General features: G+C 40.5%; 1 long non-coding RNA gene across 2 annotated transcripts; it reads right to left on the bottom strand.

Moving 5' to 3' along the window:
* Positions 1 to 338: 338 nt before the first annotated feature.
* On the bottom strand, positions 339 to 20,230 carry LOC124878378. 2 transcript variants are annotated; one of them, XR_007040739.1, is made up of 5 exons: positions 19,839 to 20,230; positions 18,485 to 18,625; positions 919 to 1,026; positions 488 to 802; positions 339 to 410 (listed from the first exon to the last, which is right to left on the bottom strand). It is a non-coding gene; the product is annotated as an uncharacterized LOC124878378 (long non-coding RNA). The 2 variants fall into 2 exon arrangements; XR_007040740.1 differs by lacking the exon at positions 919 to 1,026 and having other exon boundaries at positions 19,839 to 20,229.
* Between the last annotated feature and the right edge of the window lie 2,210 nt (positions 20,231 to 22,440).

A 22,440-nucleotide genomic window follows, 5' to 3' on the forward strand; every position in this document is an offset into this window, starting at 1 on the left:
GTCTTGGGTAGGGGGGTTGGGGATGATAATGAGAAGAGATTGGGATTCATGTCAATATATTGTATGACATTCGCTGTAAGCTGTTTTAGGACAAATCTCTTGGGAAAACTAGCAATTAATCATATGTAGACATCTGGTATAAATAATTACCAATTCTCCAAACATTTAAGAGATGATGCTCAATTCAAAAAATAATTTAGAAAGCAAGCAATGCAATTCGTGTTTTGTTCTCGCACCTGCTTTTGAGCAATGCCTAAAACATTATCAGCTTAAAAGTGCTGTTGTCATAGTGGTTGTATTGTGACTCTGGTACAGGGAGCAATTATAGACACATTAAAGCGTTTTTAAATGTTTTATTCTTGGGAACAGGAGGAATTGTCTGGTTCGGGTTTTTGAGTTCTGATCGGGCACTGGAGAGAAAAGGAGAGTGGTTAATTCCCGAGGAGGAATTAGCAATGATGGTGATGATGAAGAAGAGCGAGCTTACTTGTGAGAAGTATGGTGGGAGGTCGGGGAAAGGTGAGCAAACTCACAGGAACTGAGGTTGACAGGTGGCTATGCTCGGTGGCGGGGGTGATGCTGAGTCATTTGTATCTTTCCCCAGATGGAGATGGCCATCAGTGTATGAGGGTGGACAGGCAGGTGAGTGAGCAGTGGCAGCAGAGTTGTGGACTGATGAGCATGCCTTTTGGAGGATCATAGTAGCACAGAGGAGACTAACTGATGGACCCAGAAGGCTGCAGTAAAATTCAGAGATTAGGGAACTGGTCTGAGATCCTGGAAGCCCTCCCAGAAAGGTTCTCTGCAGGAGTGAGGACAAGGCTGGAGTTAAATCAGGACCCAGGGAATTCAAAAAACACAAAACCCAGGTAATTCACAAAACACAAAACACAATGGTAGGTCTGGAAACTGCGCTACAATTAGCAGTTGATCTGGTATCTCTCTCTGGTTTCCAGGTCCTCTTTATACCCCAGCTGATTAGTCCTATGGAGCTGCAGCTGCGTCCCTTCAACTGCCAATCACAGCCTGAACACAGAGATCAGAGACACAGACATAACCAACCAGCACACAGTTCTGTTAGTATGACAGCACCCTCCCTCAATAGACGCCCCCTGGCGGACGATGAGGAAGGAGCAGAAGCCTCAAAGTCATTAAAGAGATCAGGATCCAGGATGAAGGACCAAGGAATCCAGGAACGATCCTTGGGACCATAACCCTCCAAGTTCCCCAGATGCTGGACCACAACAGCGGGACCCAACAATGCAACTAACGGAGAAGGCTGGGTGACCATTCTCAACCCGGGCGGGTGAAGGGGGTTCAGCAGGAAGGCACAAAGGACTTGAAAAGACTGGCTTGATTTGAGATACATGAATGCGGAGGTGAAGTGGTAACCTGAGGCGAACAGTGGGTGGACTGGTTACTGAAACACTCTTATTGGGGCCGAGGAACCTGGAGGAGTGTTTCTTGGAGAAGAATTTAAAAAAGAAAGTCAGCCAAACTTCTCGTCTTGGCATTTATGTAGATGGAGGCTAAAATGCGTTTCTTATCTGTTATTCTTTTATTTTGAGGGTGTCATTTGCTTGAAAGGTCATGGTGGATGAGGACCGGAGCATCAGAAAATCTCCTCTTAAGTTTGGTCAAAGCTTGTGTAGCACTTGTGCTGTATTCTACTAGAGATTTGCGCTTCTAAGACCTAGGTTCTGAGGAGTAATTGATAGTGCAACTGACCTATTTATTGCAGCAACACGAACACACAACAACAAAACAAAATATAAAAAATATATACATTATCACAATTAGAGCGACAGAAAATAAACCGAAAGAAAATTAGAGCTCTTTCCTTCAAAAATAAAAAAAATGCTAATTACAGTGCACGACAAAAACAGGGATTAAATTGTTTCCAAACCCCAGTCTCTTTGTTCAGTGCTTCTTATACTAGTAAGAGTTCTTTATGTTTCCTGTAATGTCCTTTGTCTCCCATGTACACCACCTGGGTAGGTATAAGTGTGTGTGCATTTCCTTAGGTGGGAAATCCTGATTTGTTCCAAGGTGATTTCACTGAGAATCCCTGCAGCAGCTGGCCAGACTACTAGCAGGACTCTTCAAAGCATCGTCCGTGGGTCTGGCTCGCCATCACTCACTCACTTGTTCGAAGCGTCTCCAAAAACCGGTCAGCACATATTGTGCAAAATAATAAATAAAACTTTCTTAATCACTACAATCCATCACTATAAATGAATATCATATTAAATTGCTTCATCAAGTTAACTTCTTTTTAACTTGTAAACAGAGATTTTTGTCTGAATGGAGATGTTGAGCTATTTAACTAATTTGGAGTTAACAAGAGTTTGCTAAGAATCTGAACCAACCAAGGCTTGGACTAGAGAGTAGCTTGGACTGGGAAGGGTTTCTGATGGACGTAGATAGTGGAAGGCAGTAAAAAGTGGGGGTGGTTCCAAAGTTATGCAGCGCCTGCCAGTACCCCCGGAACTACTGAAGGACCAGATCTTTTGGCCAGACCAGGCAGGAAAGGCAGAAGTGGCCTGAGGAACTACAGTAGAGACACCGTCAAGAGGATAAATGGTGCTCTCTTTCTTCCGGGAACAGGTGATTGTGGCCAATTTGAATAGGCTCAGGGGATGACTGCGAAACGTGGGGTCGGGCAGTTTTAATCTCTGATGTCACAGTAGGCATCTGATGAGTCTGGCTGGACAGAGGCAACCAACTTGCACACAGTTCTTTTAGTATGACAGCTGTGTTAAAGAGTTTGCAAACAATGTGTAGTTATTAACTCAATCTTTATGAGAAATTATAAATCAGGAGCAGCTGGTGTGAGAGAGAAAAGGGGCAACTGGAGGAGGGTGGCTAATTAACACAGATTAGCAGGGAGACCAAATAAACAAAACATCAAGTGAACAGAAAACTTTTTTGGAAATGTGAAGTGGGCCTTTGTGTCATTTTTTGTCAGCAGTGATTTTGACCTTAAAACTCTTTCTTATCATTGAACCATGAAAACTGTCTTTAACTGAGGGCAGTGAGACCTGTAGTGCTTTAGATGTTGTTCTTGGTTATTTTGTGTTGTGTTGCATGAGTTGTTTATTGGTTGACCAATCCTGTAAATGATTACCATTGTTCCATGGTTTGTCCTTTTCTGAATAATGGTGCGAACTATGGTTTACTTGCATCACAAACCCTTATGCACAGCATCACCTACCGAACAAGATGGGTAGCTCGGTCAGCAGGGAGCTGAGGAAGAGCGGCTGCTGACGTCACTCTGCTGCGCCCGCCGCTCGGAATGCTTTTTCATTTTCGGGTTCTGGGCAGTACTTTGCCCAGAAAAAGCATTTCTGGAAATGCTTTTTCATTTTAAAATTTTACATTTGAAATTGAATTTTGGTATCTATTTGCTGGGGTACATTTTGAAAAATAAATCTCAAATGCCTTTTTCTTTTTCATTTTAATTAAGTGAAAGAATGAGCAGTCTTAAAGAAGAAAATTAAAATGCAAAGAGGATTATTGATTACTAATTTAATTTATGAGTCAAACAATGCAGCCACATTCTTAAAATGAAAAAGCTTTTGAAATATGGTAACGATTTGCTTCCATATTCTACACCTTTCAGTGTCACACTAACTTATGTCTAACCCAGCCCAGAAGAGGAAGAGTCATAGCTGACTCCCCGTGATGTCACTGTTTGAACAAAAACATCTTGTTCCAACATGTTGGCCTCAATCCACGCGAATCTCAACCAAGGTCATACAGGAGAGACACCGCACATCAGCTGAAGGTCTTTAAACTCGATGACGAGTAGAATACTACTACTTTGAAGAATCTTTGGATCCAGAGATGACTACGATCTGATGTTCGAATCTGTCGATCAAAGAACTTAAAGTTAAGTAGGATCTGTGCTTGAGCACTCAGTGATCATAGGAAAGAGATAATTAAGACAAGCCTGTCTTCAAGCTTTCTTCCTAAGTTTCTGCAGAAAGCAACAGAGAAGCCCCGAAAAGACGTTGTCCCTAATTGAAGTGGATTTTCCCCCATATCTGGAGAAGAAGGCATCGGGACTGCAGCATCGCAAGCCTTCCTGCATGCACGTCCAGGTAGCGAGAGCTACCCCACTGCACTGCAGCCACTAAAGTTGCATCAACGTGCCTTGACAGTACAGTTCAATCCACACATGGATGTCCGGACAACTTCGCTTCCCTTAACTCGTCACCCGGAAACCTTTTTCTCAGCACGGTTCACATAAGAGATAATGTTTGGAAGGAGAAAAGTAGTTTAAGATAAAATAATATGAATAATGTTTATTTCATGACGTTTGCTTTTTGTGTGTGTTGAGAAAACTCAGCTAAGTGCTAGCAGAATAGTTGCTCTGCTAATGATGCATTCTGTGTTTTAAAGTTAAGTCAAACTTTAGTTAAAGGGTGGTTTTTAAACACAGATCGGCCATAATGTGTCATCAACGCTTATGCATTTTATTCCTTTTATTAGTGGTATTTTAAAGGTAAATGTGTGACTTTAAAGGAGTTGTAGCAAGCTATAAGTTTCCTGATAGCTCCAAACGCTAATGGCTAAGGTAACACATAACTCGTCGCCATCTTATTAGTCCATAGGCTTTGTCGTCACCAGATGAGGGCCAGTTAAAGATCCTTATCCAGAAAGGTTGTTAGTTTCCAAACTAGGAAAATAGTATTTCTCTAAATATTATTTTATTAAATGTGATAACTAATATAACACCAGTTATGAATCATTTGTCCAAGAAGGTTGTTGGCTTTGTTCAAAGTAATATTTAAATATTATTTTACTATATAAAGGCAGCTAATAAAACACCATTGAGAATTAGTCATCCAGAAGGTTGGTTTTATTCAGCAAATCATTCTACAAAATATATATATTTTTTAAATAATGTTTTATCTGATGTTGCAGTGTGATTGGTGGTTTGTAAGTACGCCAATTATTTGTTAAGTTAGTTCCAAGACTAATTCAAGATTTCTCAAAATAATTCTTGGTTCGCAAACATAAACAACATTGAATGGTAATGTTGCATCCTTTTCTTTGATTCACTTGTTTATATTGTATATAGCTGGTCTTCGTTATTCTTTTATTTTGCTTGGTAGTTTAGTTGGATTGGTCTAGTATAGTAAAGAGTTTGTTGATTGAAATATGTTTGATTTTGTGTTGATTTATTTTTGTATTTTAAGAAACTGTGATTTCTTTTCCATTTGTGTGCAGAGTTTTGCCGTTCAGTAATGCCAAAACCTGTTTCACCTTTTTCATTGTTGTCCTAATACCGCCGTCTTATTGGGCTGGTATTCACAGGACAACACTCAACAGACCAAATTATTATTTAGTAAAATATAAAAATAATAATATTAGATAATATATTCATAATCACAACACTTAAAAATGACATTACTTCAAAACTGTTGTTAAAGTTGTTTAGAGTAAGATGTGCTGCTTTTTGATATCTTGTAGCCTACTTCAGGGAGTCAGACAGGTTCACCTTAAGTTATTTACTGATTTCTATTTGTCTGGCACTAATCAGAGTTGAATGTTATTTTTTCACAGCAGTCTACTAGGTTTAAAGATGTGGCTAAGGGTTTCGGATATATATGTATATGTTTGTTTGTATATAGATATATAGTAATTCCAAGCTGCCAGCAGTTAAGACAACAAATAGGTTTGTTGGTTAAATAATAAAAAATATTGCTGAGAGTGTGAGAGTGAAATTAGCTTTAACGTGAGAATGTCCTTGCAATCTGTATTGAAGGAAGCAAAAACTGTGCATTTAATATGTGCAAGAACTTCTCCTGTCAGTGGCAGCAGAGGTTTGCAGTCTTCCTCCACTGGGAAGCTGCGAGGTTTTTATGAAGTGGAGCTCGTGTTAAACTTAATAGAAGAAGACGCAGATTTGGGGAGAAATCAAAGATGTTAGAAATCCAAACAAGATCTTAAAGGCACAGCTCCAAGAATTTTCAAATTTATTTCATTCACATCAATACCTTGTGTTTCTGGTTCCAGTAGCAAACCCAAATGAAGAACCTTAATTGGATAGTTTTTAACTCAATCAGCATGATTCCAGGTAAATTCAAGTCAGCATTATGTGCCTCAGCTGTATTAACTAAATATTGATTTTCAGAAACTTCTTCATCAATGTTTAATGCATCTATTATTGTAGAAAGTTTCTGCTACTTAATACAAAATTAAGTGCTATCCTCTTTCATCTGTTAGACATACATTTTTAGACAAAATTCATTTTCTTTATATTCTGTACATATGTGTTCATTCACATGTTTGATGCCTTCAGTGGGAATCTACGTACAATGTACATAGTCATGAAACTAAAGGAAACCTTTAAATGAGAAAGTGTATCTAAAACTTTTGACCTGTAGTGACCGGCAGTGTGTGTATATACAGGTCCTTCTCAAAAAATTAGCATATTGTGATAAAGTTAATTATTTTCCATAATGTCATGATGAAAATTTTACATTCATATATTTTACATTCATTGCACACTAACTGAAATATTTCAGGTCTTTTATTGTCTTAATACAGATGATTTTGGCATACAGCTCATGAAAACCCAAAATTCCTATCTCACAAAATTAGCATATTTCATCCGACCAATAAAAGAAAAGTGTTTTTAATACAAAAAACGTCAACCTTCAAATAATCATGTACAGTTATGCACTCAATACATGGTCGGGAGTCCTTTTGCAGAAATGACTGCTTCAATGCGGCGTGGCATGGAGGCAATCAGCCTGTGGCACTGCTGAGGTCTTATGGAGGCCCAGGATGCTTCGATAGCGGCCTTTAGCTCATCCAGAGTGTTGGGTCTTGAGTCTCTCAACGTTCTCTTCACAATATCCTACAGATTCTCTATGGGGTTCAGGTCAGGAGAGTTGGCAGGCCAATTGAGCACAGTGATACCATGGTCAGTAAACCATGTACCAGTGGTTTTGGCACTATGAGCAGGTGCCAGGTCGTGCTGAAAAATTTAATCTTCATCTCCAAAAAGCTTTTCAGCAGATGGAAGCATGAAGGGTTCCAAAATCTCCTGATAGCTAGCTGCATTGACCCTGCCCTTGGTAAAACACAGTGGACCAACACCAGCAGCTGACACGGCAACCCAGACCATCACTGACTGTGGGTACTTGACACTGGACTTCTGGCATTTTGGCATTTCCTTCTCCCCAGTCTTCCTCCAGACTCTGGCACCTTGATTTCCGAATGACATGCAGAATTTGCTTTCATCCGAAAAAAGTACTTTGGACCACTGAGCAACAGTCCAGTGCTGCTTCTCTGTAGCCCAGGTCAGGCGCTTCTGCCACTGTTTCTGGTTCAAAAGTGGCTTGACCTGGGGAATGCGGCACCTGTAGCCCATTTCCTGCACACGCCTGTGCACGGTGGCTCTGGATGTTTCTACTCCAGACTCAGTCCACTGCTTCCGCAGGTCCCCCAAGATCTGGAATCAGCCCTTCTCCACAATCTTCCTCAGGGTCCGGTCACCTCTTCTCGTTGTGCAGCGTTTTCTGCCACACTTTTTCCTTCCCACAAACTTCCCACTGAGGTGCCTTGATACAGCACTCTGGGAACAGCCTATTCGTTCAGAAATGTCTTTCTGTGTCTTACCCTCTTGCTTGAGGGTGTCAATAGTGGCCTTCTGGACAGCAGTCAGGTCGGCAGTCTTACCCATGATTGGGGTTTTGAGTGATGAACCAGGCTGGGAGTTTTAAAGGCCTCAGGAATCTTTTGCAGGTGTTTAGAGTTAACTCGTTGATTCAGATGATTAGGTTCATAGCTCGTTTAGAGACCCTTTTAATAATATGCTAATTTTGTGAGATAGGAATTTTGGGTTTTCATGAGCTGTATGCCAAAATCATCCGTATTAAGACAATAAAAGACCTGAAATATTTCAGTTAGTGTGCAATGAATCTAAAATATATGAATGTTAAATTTTCATCATGACATTATGGAAAATAATTAACTTTATCACAATATGCTAATATTTTGAGAAGGACCTGTATATATCTATATATATATATATATATATATATAGAGAGAGATACAGACAGACAGACAGACAGACAGACAGACAGACAGACAGACAGACAGACAGACAGACAGACAGACAGACAGACAGACAGACAGACAGACAGACAGACAGACAGACAGACAGACAGACAGACAGACAGACAGACAGACAGACAGACAGACAGACAGACAGACAGACAGACAGACAGACAGACAGACAGACAGACAGACAGACAGACAGACAGACAGACAGACAGACAGACAGACAGACAGACAGACAGACAGACAGACAGACAGACAGACAGACAGACAGACAGACAGACAGACAGACAGACAGACAGACAGACAGACAGACAGACAGACAGACAGACAGACAGACAGACAGACAGACAGACAGACAGACAGACAGACAGACAGACAGACAGACAGACAGACAGACAGACAGACAGACAGACAGACAGACAGACAGACAGACAGACAGACAGACAGACAGACAGACAGACAGACAGACAGACAGACAGACAGACAGACAGACAGACAGACAGACAGACAGACAGACAGACAGACAGACAGACAGACAGACAGACAGACAGACAGACAGACAGACAGACAGACAGACAGACAGACAGACAGACAGACAGACAGACAGACAGACAGACAGACAGACAGACAGACAGACAGACAGACAGACAGACAGACAGACAGACAGACAGACAGACAGACAGACAGACAGACAGACAGACAGACAGACAGACAGACAGACAGACAGACAGACAGACAGACAGACAGACAGACAGACAGACAGACAGACAGACAGACAGACAGACAGACAGACAGACAGACAGACAGACAGACAGACAGACAGACAGACAGACAGACAGACAGACAGACAGACAGACAGACAGACAGACAGACAGACAGACAGACAGACAGACAGACAGACAGACAGACAGACAGACAGACAGACAGACAGACAGACAGACAGACAGACAGACAGACAGACAGACAGACAGACAGACAGACAGACAGACAGACAGACAGACAGACAGACAGACAGACAGACAGACAGACAGACAGACAGACAGACAGACAGACAGACAGACAGACAGACAGACAGACAGACAGACAGACAGACAGACAGACAGACAGACAGACAGACAGACAGACAGACAGACAGACAGACAGACAGACAGACAGACAGACAGACAGACAGACAGACAGACAGACAGACAGACAGACAGACAGACAGACAGACAGACAGACAGACAGACAGACAGACAGACAGACAGACAGACAGACAGACAGACAGACAGACAGACAGACAGACAGACAGACAGACAGACAGACAGACAGACAGATAGATAGATAGATAGATAGATAGATAGATTATGCCATTCAGGAAATTGTTTATATTTATTTTCAAAAATCTGAATATATGGAATGAAAGTCTGAATACATGGAATGAAGGTCTGAATATATGGAATAAAAGTCTGAATATATGGAATGAAAGACGGACTGCCCTCGAGGACTTATGGGTAATGTGGTTCAAAACATGCATAGTTGTCTGAGTGTTTTCGCGTGCTTTTGACACTTCATCTGCAGTGGCTCAAGCGCTGTTCCAACCCTAAGTACACATCAAATGAAGTACTCTAAAAGAACCCATAGATATTCTTATTTCATCCATTTTATTGAGGATCCATCCTTCTGCGGACTTGGGCCAGCATCATATCCCACAATGCGTTGCACCACCAATAGTCGTAAACAGAGGAGGCGAGCGTGGACACTTAACATTTTTATACTTTTCTGTATTTGTCGCAGAAATGTTCGACATGTTTTAAGCATAGAAGTATAACTAAAATCTTTATGTGACCAGTAAGTTCATCCACAATGGGCAACCTTTGAAATATGTTCTGGGGTTTTGGGAGCGGCACAGCTTAGTTCACAAGCCGGTCAGCCTGTGAAGTTAAGCTAAGCTAAACTAAACTAAGCGGAGTTAGAATGGGATCTCACCTCTAACCCCTGCCTTATCTCGGATAGGCACGCTGTCATTTCTTGCTACCTGTTTTCTGTTTGTGGCTGCTGAAAGTGAGATAGTACACATTTTTAGGTATAAGGTGAATAACTGCAAGTACCAAATTATAAAATGTATGATTTTCTTCCTAATTTTTTAATACTTTTACTCAGTTTACATATTTCATTTGTGTCACATTATCCTCCCAACATTTTTGGCATCTTCACCCTCATGTCTTGACATCGTCTACTCCCCTTCTTCCTCATGTTCTTCATTTAATTATTTGCTGATGTTTTGACATCCAAGATATCAATTCCCTGTACTTGCTGACTATCTGTAATTTCAAAAACGTTTTTACTAAAAACATTTTTCCTACATTTGTGCTATATATATATATATATATATATGTGAAACGAGCTGAGATGGACTCTACAACCCACACAAGTGGCTCAGGTAGTGCAGCTCATCCAGGATGGCACATCAATGCGAGCTGTGGCAAGGTTTGCTGTGTTTGTCAGCGTGGTGTCCAGAGCCTGGAGGCACTACCAGCAGACAGTACACCAGGAGACGTGGAGGAGGCCGTAGGAGGGCAACAACCCAGCAGCAGGACTGCTACCTCCTCCTTTTTGCAAGGAGGAACAGGAGGAGCACTGCCAGAGCCCTGCAAAATGACCTCCAGCACGCCACAAATGTACATGTGTCTGCACAAACGGTTAGGAACTGACTCCATGAGGATGGTATGAGGGCCCGATGTCCACAAATGGGGGTTGTGCTCACAGCCCAACACCGTGCAGGGCGCTTGGCATTTGCCAGAGAACACCAGGATTGGCAAATTCGCCACTGGCGCCCTGTGCTCTTCACAGATGAAAGCAGGTTCACACTGAGCACATGTGACAGACGTGACAGAGTCTGGAGACACCGTGGAGAGCGATCTGCTGCCTGCAACATCCTTCAGTATGACCGGTTTGGCAGTGGGTCAGTAATGGTGTGGGGTGACATTTCTTTGGAGGGCCGCACGGCTCGCCGGAGGTAGCCTGACTGCCAATAGGTACCGAGATGAGATCCTCAGACCCCTTGTGAGACCATATGCTGGTGCGGTTGGCCCTGGGTTCCTCCTAATGCAGGACAATGCTAGACCTCATGTGGCTGGAGTGTGTCAGCAGTTCCTGCAAGATGAAGACATTGAAGCTATGGACTGGCCCGGCCGTTCCCCAGACCTGAATCCAATTGAGCACATCTGGGACATCATGTCTCGCTCCATCCACCAACGTCACGTTGCACCACAGACTGTCCAGGAGTTGGCGGATGCCAACTGGGAGGAGATCTCTCAGGAGACCATCCGCCGTCTCATCAGGAGCATGCCCAGGCGTTGTAGGGAGGTCATACAGGCACATGGAGGCCACACACAATACTGAGCCTCATTTTGACTTGTTTTAAGGATATTACATCAAAGTTGGATCAGCCTGTAGTATGTTTTTCCACTTTAATTTTGTGTGTGACTCCAAATCCAGGCCTCCATTGGTTAATACATTTGATTTCCATTGATGATTTTTGTTTGATTCTATTGTCAGCACATTCAACTTTGTACAGAACACAGTATTCAATGGGAATATTTCATTCATTCAGATCTAGGATCTGTTATTTGAGTGTTCCCTTTATTTTTTTGAGCAGTGTATATACATACATATATATATATATATATATATATATATATATATATATGTGTATATGTATGTATATAGTACATTCGGATTTGTTGGATTCATTCTGTTTAGTTTTTGTTACCTCCCTGGATTCCTGTGTTGTGTAGTTTATATTCCCTTATAGAGCGGGTTCCTCCCAGTTCATGTTTAGTTAATCTCATTGTTTGTTTATTTAGATGTTTTTTATTGCATCCCTGCACTCCATGATCATCTGTGTTTATTAGTCACCTCCCTCAGTTATCTTCTCAACCAGCTGCTCCTGATTCTCTCCCTGATTACCTTCTGTAGTTCAATGGTTCATTCTCCTCCCTTCCTCAGTCTCTAGACTCCCTGGTTTTCTGTTCAAATCACTGGTTCATTCCTGTTAGTTCCCTGTCCCATGTCACTGTTGTTTTGCTGTTTCATGTCCGCCTACTTGCCTTTATTCCAGACTGTAAGTTCTCAGTTCAGTTATAATTAAATATTCAACTCACCTTCTGGCTCCACGCTGCTGTTTGCATATTGGTCCTACAAAACCCTAGCTGAATATTACCGTGTATTCTGTTCTTCTAATTGGATATACATATGGTATGACGAATGTCAAAATACTCTTAGATCCCGCTGATCAGAGCAGCGTGGGAACATGCAAATTTTAGATACAAACATCAAAGTTCCCAAAGTTTGTTGCTATAGTGCATGATGAATAAGAAATAACATTACATCCTGCTGCAGTTATCCAAATAATCATAATCTCCCGGTTGATTTGGGATAAATGTCCTAAATCTTCCTTAAAGATCTGCCTCTTTATCACACACTGTAAACATAAAACCAGGAGCATCTGTGCAGGGACATATTAAAATGAATGTTATCATAAGTGGTGTTACCTTTTTTGAAAAACTTGCCATGCTGTTTTTTACATGATAAACTTGAACCGACTATAGCTCTTCCTGATGTCAACAAACGACTATATGGGAGTTAAAGAAAGACATATAAACTAGCTTCATTTTTTCAGAAAACATCTGTAATATTTACCATTAAATGTAAATACAGTGCATATCATGTTTTCTTGTATGTGTATGCATGTATGCACACACATATATGTGTATCTTTGAGGACCAATTATTGATAATGTATGCCTCTCCTGACTTGCTTAAACAAAATCAAATCAAACTTTTGAGTGATCTCTAAAAAGACTGCTATCATAAGAACAAAAAATATTTTCTGTGAAATAGTTTAAGTCTAAATATTTAAATGTTTTGCACTATGGGCTGATTAGTCATAATACTGTGTCCACGTGCCTTAAGTAGATTCCACTTTTGTCTCTAAATCAGGAATTTCAAAATGATTGACATCATTCCTGACTTGAATGATCAACAAATTAATTAAATTACTTATTTACATTTTTTATTTTAGCCAAGCCAAAATTAAATGGTTATTCCAGCTATATCAGCAGGAGTTGACCAATTCAAGTATTAACTTTGGGCTAAAGAAATATTACTGTTCAATTATACAGTAAATTTGGAGACTAGGTTTGGAGACATACTGAACTTACTGCACTTCCGGAACAAGAAAGTATGCCTGCAAAGAGGAATTTGACAACATTATTTTATTTTAATAATTTTCTGGTTGATTGCACAACTTTTCTAATAATTTGCAGTTCAAATTATAATTGAAAAGTAAATTAGATATATATTTTTTTATAATATTGAACATCAAAATAGTGATTTGCTAGTCTATTTATGGAAACTTTGAACAGTTCATCTGGAGGCACGTTAAAAGTGTGACTTTTCCTGTTCTGATCTGAACTAAAATTTATTTTTGTAGGATGTGTTTGATTAGGAAAAACAACATACTGCAGTTTTACCAGTAAGATTTCACATGCAGAAAAGGAAGACTTATACAAGCAAATGGTTCCTTGATATGCATTTACTGTAAATACAGACATGCAAAACATGGTTGTGGTTTGTGGACACTTCATAAATTTTTTTGTGCAAATAGTGAACATTTTAATCATACAGGATATTTCAAACTAATCTAAATCTAAATTCCACTAACAGGATTTCGTACTAAATCAAAGAACCCAAATATTTGGATAGAAAGATAAAAACACCAATCTTTTAACCATAAGATAAACAATCTACCACTGAGCAAAGGCAGCCCCTTGGTAGTGTGTGTGTGTTGTGTGTGGGTGTTTGTGTGACCGTGCTTGATCAGGATTGTGTTTCTCTGCCCTCCTAGCGTCAGTGTTAAAGGAGAGATGTACTACCAGCTTTTAAATTAGTTATGCATCACTGCAGGTATTCACAAACAGCCTGAGATAAGTGAGACACACATTAGGATGATGCATAGATACTAGTATGCCACAGCTACATGCCCTGTTGAATAACAACAGAGAAAGGTATAAAAAAGCATGGACAAAGTTCTGCCCTAAATGGTTACAGGAAACCAGGAATGGTTGTAGGGAAAACTACTAAAGATAAGGAAAATGGGCTACTGAGGAGCAGCAAAGGAGAGATCATTACATACGAAACAAAAAATAAATTCAGAAGAGGAGAGGAGGGAGAAATTGTGAAAGTGTGATGATACGAGAAGAAACAACAGAAAACTCAGACCAAGCCAAGAGGCTGGCCAAGTTTTATTTGCAGTGTAAACACTCACAGATTCTTCATTCAGAAAAATACACGTCTGGCTCCTGATTTGCTCTCTTAGACAGGTTTTGGGTAGCCAGATTTATTTCATGATGTTTCTGTTTCCCTAAAGTACTAATCCAAAAATTATTTTATCTTACATACCTATAGCTTTCAGAATGCTGCAATGTCTTTCCACTTTTCAAGACAACAACAGTTTTGTCCTAACGTGGGTTTCTGCAGGATAGCCTCTATATGCTGCTTCAACACGGTTTGACAAGGTAAGGAAAGCTAATAAAATGTTCCGACATCACCTAAAGCGTGCCTAGCTCTAAAATTGGTATCAAATAGTATGTGACTCGACACACTGCTAGCCTACCACAAAACTAACCTTCTTTTTACACTGCTTTTGCTTTTTGATATGTCTTGTTAATTAGGCATATAACATAGTTTAGCCCGGTTCCAGAGTGGATCAGACTTATTCCTCCGGTTGCGTTAATTGAAGCATTGCTTTCAACTTAAATATAAAGACTAGTCTTTCAACTGTCTATACACTCTATACACACAATCAGATAAGTTCACACAGTGAAGTGGGGTTATCTGAGCCCATGCCAGAGCAGACCACATGGCACAGAAAGATAAGGAAACATGGCAGCCAGTACAGTCTCTGTTTCAATGTCAATGTCATTTTTATTGTGAAGAACGCTATGATTGTTTGGGAAATATTACACCAGATTACACCAAAAAAAATAATATTTAAAGCCTGTAATACACATATTCACACACAAATAAGCCATGATAAAAATAAATTTGGTTACATACAGGTCCTTCTCAAAATATTAGCATATTATGATAAAGTTCATTATTTTCCATAATGTAATGATGAAAATTTAACATTCATATATTTTAGATTCATTGCACACTAACTGAAATATTTCAGGTCTTTTATTGTCTTAATACAGATGATTGTGGCATACAGCTCATGAAAACCCAAAATTCCTATCTCACAAAATTAGCATATTTCATCCGACCAATAAAAGAAAAGTGTTTTTAATACAAAAAACGTCAACCTTCAAATAATCATGTACAGTTATGCACTCAATACTTGGTCGGGAATCCTTTTGCAGAAATGACTGCTTCAATGCGGCGTGGCATGGAGGCAATCAGCTTGTGGCACTGTTGAGGTCTTATGGAGGCCCGGGATGCTTCGATAGCAGCCTTTAGCTCATCCAGAGTGTTGGGTCTTGAGTCTCTCAATGTTCTCTTCACAATATCCCACAGATTCTCTATGGGGTTCAGGTCAGGAGAGTTGGCAGGCCAATTGAGCACAGTGATACCATGGTCAGTAAACCATTTACCAGTGGTTTTGGCACTGTGAGCAGGTGCCAGGTCGTGCTGAAAAATGAAATCTTCATCTCCATAAAGCTTTTCAGCAGATGGAAGCATGAAGTGCTCCAAAATCTCCTGATAGCTAGCTGCATTGACCCTGCCCTTGATAAAACACAGTGGACCAACACCAGCAGCTGACACGGCAACCCAGACCATCACTGACTGTGGGTACTTGACACTGGACTTCTGGCATTTTGGCATTTCCTTCTCCCCAGTCTTCCTCCAGACTCTGGCACCTTGATTTCCGAATGACATGCAGAATTTGCTTTCATCTGAAAAAAGTACTTTGGACCACTGAGCAACAGTCCAGTGCTGCTTCTCTGTAGCCCATGTCAGGCGCTTCTGCCGCTGTTTCTGGTTCAAAAGTGGCTTGACCTGGGGAATGCGGCACCTGTAGCCCATTTCCTGCACACGCCTGTGCACGGTGGCTCTGGATGTTTCTACTCCAGACTCAGTCCACTGCTTCCGCAGGTCGCCCAAGGTCTGGAATCGGCCCTTCTCCACAATCTTCCTCAGGGTCCGGTCACCTCTTCTCGTTGTGCAGCGTTTTCTGCCATACTTTTTCCTTCCCACAGACTTCCCACTGAGGTGCCTTGATACAGCACTCTGGGAACAGCCTATTCGTTCAGAAATTTCTTTCTGTGTCTTACCCTCTTGCTTGAGGGTGTCAATAGTGGCCTTCTGGACAGCAGTCAGGTCGGCAGTCTTACCCATGATTGGGGTTTTGAGTGATGAACCAGGCTGGGAGTTTTAAAGGCCTCAGGAATCTTTTGCAGGTGTTTAAAGTTAACTCGTTGATTCAGATGATTAGGTTCATAGCTCGTTTAGAGACCCTTTTAATGATATGCTAATTTTGTGAGATAGGAATTTTGGGTTTTTATGAGCTGTATGCCAAAATCATCCGTATTAAGACAATAAAAGACTTGAAATATTTCAGTTAGTGTGCAATGAATCTAAAATATATGAATGTTACATTTTCATCATTACATTATGGAAAATAATGAACTTTATCACAATATGCTAATATTTTGAGAAGGACCTGTATATTGCCATTGCTTGGCTTGCTGGGGCTGTGGCAGACATGTAATCACACAATAGAACAACGAGGGGTTTTAGACAATAAGCATCATAAAAGAATGTAATGCCAATCATTTAAAAATGCCCTGATTGAAATTCTGATTGATCAGGACATGCCTGGTTATAAGGGATTGTGGGGAATTTCATATTCATTGCAACTTTTCTAAAAAGCCATTAAACAAATCAAAGAGAGCGCTGCTACTAATACAATATTTTGCTGTGCAGCACATTTTTCTGCTCCTCATCCATTTTCCTTGTACTCAACAAAACATTACTCTTCCTGTCTGACTGTCAAAACTGTTATCTTAAATCAATCCATCATTCCTTTTTAATTTTACAAACTTAGCAACAAATTGTAAATTCTTTGTTGAATTTACAATAAGCCCCATCCATGAAACAACCCTGATACAAATCTGAAGACTTGGCTGCTGGATTGTTACGAATAACAGACAGCCACTCCAGAAACATAAACTGTAGTAACCTTGACCGTCTGCCGTCGGCACCTATTAATTCAAGGTATCCTTGTTTGGACTTATAAAGGCTATAAACCAATAGAGAGCAGTGATTCAGGGGAGAGTTTTCAGAATACTGGCAGAAATGGAGCCACAATGTCACGACAAATACAGTAGCTAGAAAATATAGTGACTATGCTGAAGGGTAATATGCTCTCTGACCACAGACAGATTGAGAAAAGAGATAGTTGGATGCAGGTGTTGGATTTTATGAGGAGAGTTTGAATGAATTACCTGCGGGGTCATCCATCTATTCAAACTTCACTTTCTGAGCACTCAGCTCATGCTCTCTTTATCCTCTACTATTCCTATTCTTTCTCTCCTTCTTGCTAACCTGCTTCTCCAAGAAGTCACTAGTGGACTTTATGGTTCTTTTTGCCACTCCTTGTTCCCTAAAATTAAGCTTGTTTTATTGCAGGGGTCACAAGTGTGTGGTTGCATATATCCATAATTTCTATTCCATTATAATGCTGTGGCACCTGTTTTTAGTACAGAGAACAGAAGCATGAGATAAAGCATCTTCAACTCAGATAATCCTCTAGGCATAACTAATAAAATAGAAATAGTTGTTACTGTCTTTCGTCATCTTTTTTCAATAAAAGATCAGTAAAAATTGCAAGGGAAATTATTCTAAATTTCAATTATAAGGCTTTAAAATGTTTCACGCTTTTCTTCAGGGTAAACAGTTTTAATGTGCTTTGGAAATTTTAGATTATCCCCTAAATTGCATTATTTAAATTATGATTATATTTATATTTTTGGACTTCATCCATCCACAGTTTTTAATTTAACAGCATTTCATAACAGTTTTAGGAAAAAACCCATAAATTCTTTGTCCCTGGCAACACTTTCCAGCATGTCTTAGGGATCCATACCCTTCCAAGGCCAGAATTTACATACTATTTTGACAGAAGCAGTTGTTTGTCTGTCAACACACACATGAACTTGAGTGACTTCCTATTCTTAATATATAGAGTTTTGAAATCAACCCTTGGCAACTGTAATAGAACATTTTGAAGTTTTTATGGGAATTTTTGATACTTTTTCCAGAAATGCATTTTTGATAATTCTAGAAAGAGCATGTAATGTTTGAAAATATGGGCCCCCGTATTCACAAAGATTCTCAAAATCCTCTTAGAAAGCTCTTACCTTTTACTAGGACTGTGCTTGGCCTGGAGTGGTTTTTCTCAGAATGACGTTACTAAGGGTTTCTTTTAGTCTTAGGATTTTTTGTGATGATAGGCCGTAGTCTATTGTTCCACAGCCAGCATAACAGCCACATTGCTCTTCCTGAAACCAAATTTCAGGAAATAGTATTAAGAAATGTTTATGAAAATGAACCCTAAATAGACAATATAAAGCAAACAGCATATTCTGATTTGTGAAGCTTCTTATAAGTCCATAATAGAACTGTATAAAAATCTGCCAAGTAGTTTTAAAGTAGCCATGAGGTTCCTTGATAAATTTTTATGGGTGTTTTCACATCATATAGTCTATTCATGACACAGCTGTGGCTGCTCAGTCCACAGCTTGTGTCCAGATGGTCAACTCTTCAGTTTTCTTTGGTGCTGTTATCTTGAGTCATTGCCAGACTCATTCTGCCACTTCTATTAGCAGTGCCCCTAATCTTTCAATCAAATGGCCAAAAAAGCTCAGACGTAACTGTAGGTAATCTCAGACACCCTGACACTTCGGGTTGTTTCTGAATATTTATTAAACCCTGTTGCCTTTCCGAGAAGAATCATTTCAGTGTCAGTAGCAACATTCCTAAAGTGTGTGTAAGCACAACTGGGTCTTCGGGTGTAACATGCAGAGGGATTTTCAAACAGATCCCTCCCATCTGGCTGCTACTCACCTACTCTAGTGCAAGTGTTTTCCAGCAGATGATTTCAGCATTCACCAAAGGTAAAAGTTGTTAAATCATGTGTTAAGGTCTCAGACGAGAGGGGAGGTATTCTATTAATTTCAGTTGGTTAAGTTTATTTTTGTGCTGAGAGTTTAAAAATCAGAGTGAGGTGAATAGGGCAACACTGAACATGTACAATTCAGATCCAGTTACATGGATATCAACATCGAGGATACACAAATAATGCCTTTCAGGTGTAGGTTTTTGTGTTAGTATTTTAGTTCATCTGTATTCATCTATAATACTTATAGACCCCAAGAGACTGAAAGCTGCCAGACATGTAGAGTCAAGATATCACCTAAATACAACTTGTCAGAAAACAAAGTAGGCTAAAAGATCTAAAAAAAAAAGCTACAAATCATGCCCTGATTGAAAGAAATTGTCAATGTAATTTCTGTAACTGGAAGTGACACAACCATGAGGACAAAAACAGCATTTTAACAGCTTATTTAGAAAACACGGGTTGAAATGAATTATAGCCCAGACTGGATCTGCTGGAGGGATCTGAATTGCCACTGAGGAAGGAGAAGAGAGAGGTTACTCAGGCTGCAGGGAAGAAATGGCGAAAAGAGCAGAGAGGTTCTGAGGCTGACTTACGGATGAAGAGGCTGGAGATTTTCTGGGGAAGAATACATCTTTTCCACGGTGGCTGAGGTTGGTGAGGAACGGAGTGGTGAGATTCTTTAGTTTACACTCTGTGTTTCTTGGGTAGCTCTGCTGTGTTCGGCTCGGCGGTGTTGGAGGGTGGACAGGCAGGTGAGTGAGAGTCAGGTGTTCCCATGAGGAGGCTCTTGAGCAGCTGGGCTGGAGGTTGGAGTGGAATGGAGACTCATGCCTGGATCGACATGGCTTTCCCTGCCTTGCAGAACTGATTCTGCAAGGCAAGGAAAAACAAGGAGATCAGAAAAGCTTCAGGAGGACTGCAGAGCTGCAGATCATGGTCAGTTTACCACGCTGGCTGAGACAACGAGCTGACGCCTCCTTCCAGGTTCCATATAAAACCCCAGCTGATTGCACTCAGATAGGGAACACCTGCGCAACAGCATCTGTCGGTCTCACCCTGAGCAGAGGGAAAAACACAGCACATACACAAAACTGCACACAGCCACCGTGGATATGATAGAAATTCAAGAACAGATTACCGGCAAAGTCCCTGACATCTAACAGTCTACAGGTCCTTCTCAAGAAATTTGCATATTGTGATAAAGTTCATTATTTTCTATAATGTAATGATGAAAATTTAACATTCATATATTTTAGATTCATTGCACACTAACTGAAATATTTCAGGTCTTTTATTGTCTTAATACGGATGATTTTGGCATACAGCTCATGAAAACCCAAAATTCCTATCTCACAAAATTAGCATATTTCATCCGACCAATAAAAGAAAAGTGTTTTTAATACAAACAACGTCAACCTTCAAATAATCATGTACAGTTATACACTCAATACTTGGTCGGGAATCCTTTTGCAGAAATGACTGCTTCAATGCGGCGTGGCATGGAGGCAATCAACCTGTGGCACTGCTGAGGTCTTATGGAGGCCCAGGATGCTTCGATAGCGGCCTTTAGCTCATCCAGAGTGTTGGGTCTTGAGTCTCTCAACGTTCTCTTCACAATATCCCACAGATTCTCTATGGGGTTCAGGTCAGGAGAGTTGGCAGGCCAATTGAGCACAGCGATACCATGGTCAGTAAACCATTTACCAGTGGTTTTGGCAATGTGAGCAGGTGCCAGGTCCTGCTGAAAAATTAAATCTTCATCTCCATAAAGCTTTTCAGCAGATGGAAGCATGAAGTGCTCCAAAATCTCCTGATAGCTAGCTGCATTGACCCTGCCCTTGATAAAACACAGTGGACCAAAACCAGCAGCTGACACGGCACCCCAGATCATCACTGACTGTGGGTACTTGACACTGGACTTCTGGCATTTTGGCATTTCCTTCTCCCCAGTCTTCCTCCAGACTCTGGAAACTTGATTTCCGAATGACATGCAGAATTTGCTTCCATCCGAAAAAAGTACTTTGGACCACTGAGCAACAGTCCAGTGCTGCTTCTCTGTAGCCCAGGTCTGGGGAATGCGGCACCTGTAGCCCATTTCCTGCACACGCCTGTGCACGGTGGCTCTGGATGTTTCTACTCCAGACTCAGACCACTGCTTCCGCAGGTCCCCCAAGGTCTGGAATCGGCCCTTCTCCACAATCTTCTTCAGGGTCCGGTCACCTCTTCTCATTGTGCAGCGTTTTCTGCCACACTTTTTCCTTCCCACAGACTTCCCACTGAGGTGCCTTGATACAGCACTCTGGGAACAGCCTATTTGTTCAGAAATTTCTTTCTGTCTTACCCTCTTGCTTGAGGGTGTCAATAGTGGCCTTCTGGACAGCAGTCAGGTCGGCAGTCTTACCCATGATTGGGGTTTTGAGTGATAAACCAGGCTGGGAGTTTTAAAGGCCTCAGGAATCTTTTGCAGGTGTTTAGAGTTAACTCGTTGATTCAGATGATTAGGTTCATAGCTCGTTTAGAGACCCTTTTAATAATATGCAAATTTTGTGAGATAGGAATTTTGGGTTTTCATGAGCTGTATGCTAAAATCATCTGTATTAAGACAATAAAAGACCTGAAATATTTCAGTTAGTTTGCAATGAATCTAAAATATATGAATGTTACATTTTCATCATGACATTATGGAAAATAATGAACTTTATCACAATATGCTAATTTTTTGAGAAGGACCTGTATAAAGTGGTACATAGCTATTTCTTAGGCAACACTCATTCCCCACAAATGCTTAAACAAGATTGGGCCCATATTTAAATATCAGCATAAAACTTCTTTAAATCACTTTAACGTTATGGATGGATGGATAGATGGCCTATGAACTTCACCACCCACATACATGGTGGCAGCAACATGGATGGATGGAAATACAAATTAAAATATTGCCCATTCTCTTTTTCATACTTACATGATCATCCAGACATGGAAAATACTTCACTTATAAGACCATTAGAACCTTACATTAAACCCTTACAATAAAAGAGCCATCTGATTTCAAGAGTGGAAAAAACATAAGTTGATTTGGAACATAATTTTTGTCTCCTTGAATGTCCAAGGTTGCAAGGTGAGATCGGCTCTATCTGGGCTGTTAACGTGCAGGAGGTGATTTACATTCTGGACAGCTCTTCAGTCCATCACAGA

Source organism: Girardinichthys multiradiatus, chromosome 12 (assembly GCF_021462225.1).
Source record: "Girardinichthys multiradiatus isolate DD_20200921_A chromosome 12, DD_fGirMul_XY1, whole genome shotgun sequence".
NCBI lineage: Eukaryota > Metazoa > Chordata > Actinopteri > Cyprinodontiformes > Goodeidae > Girardinichthys > Girardinichthys multiradiatus.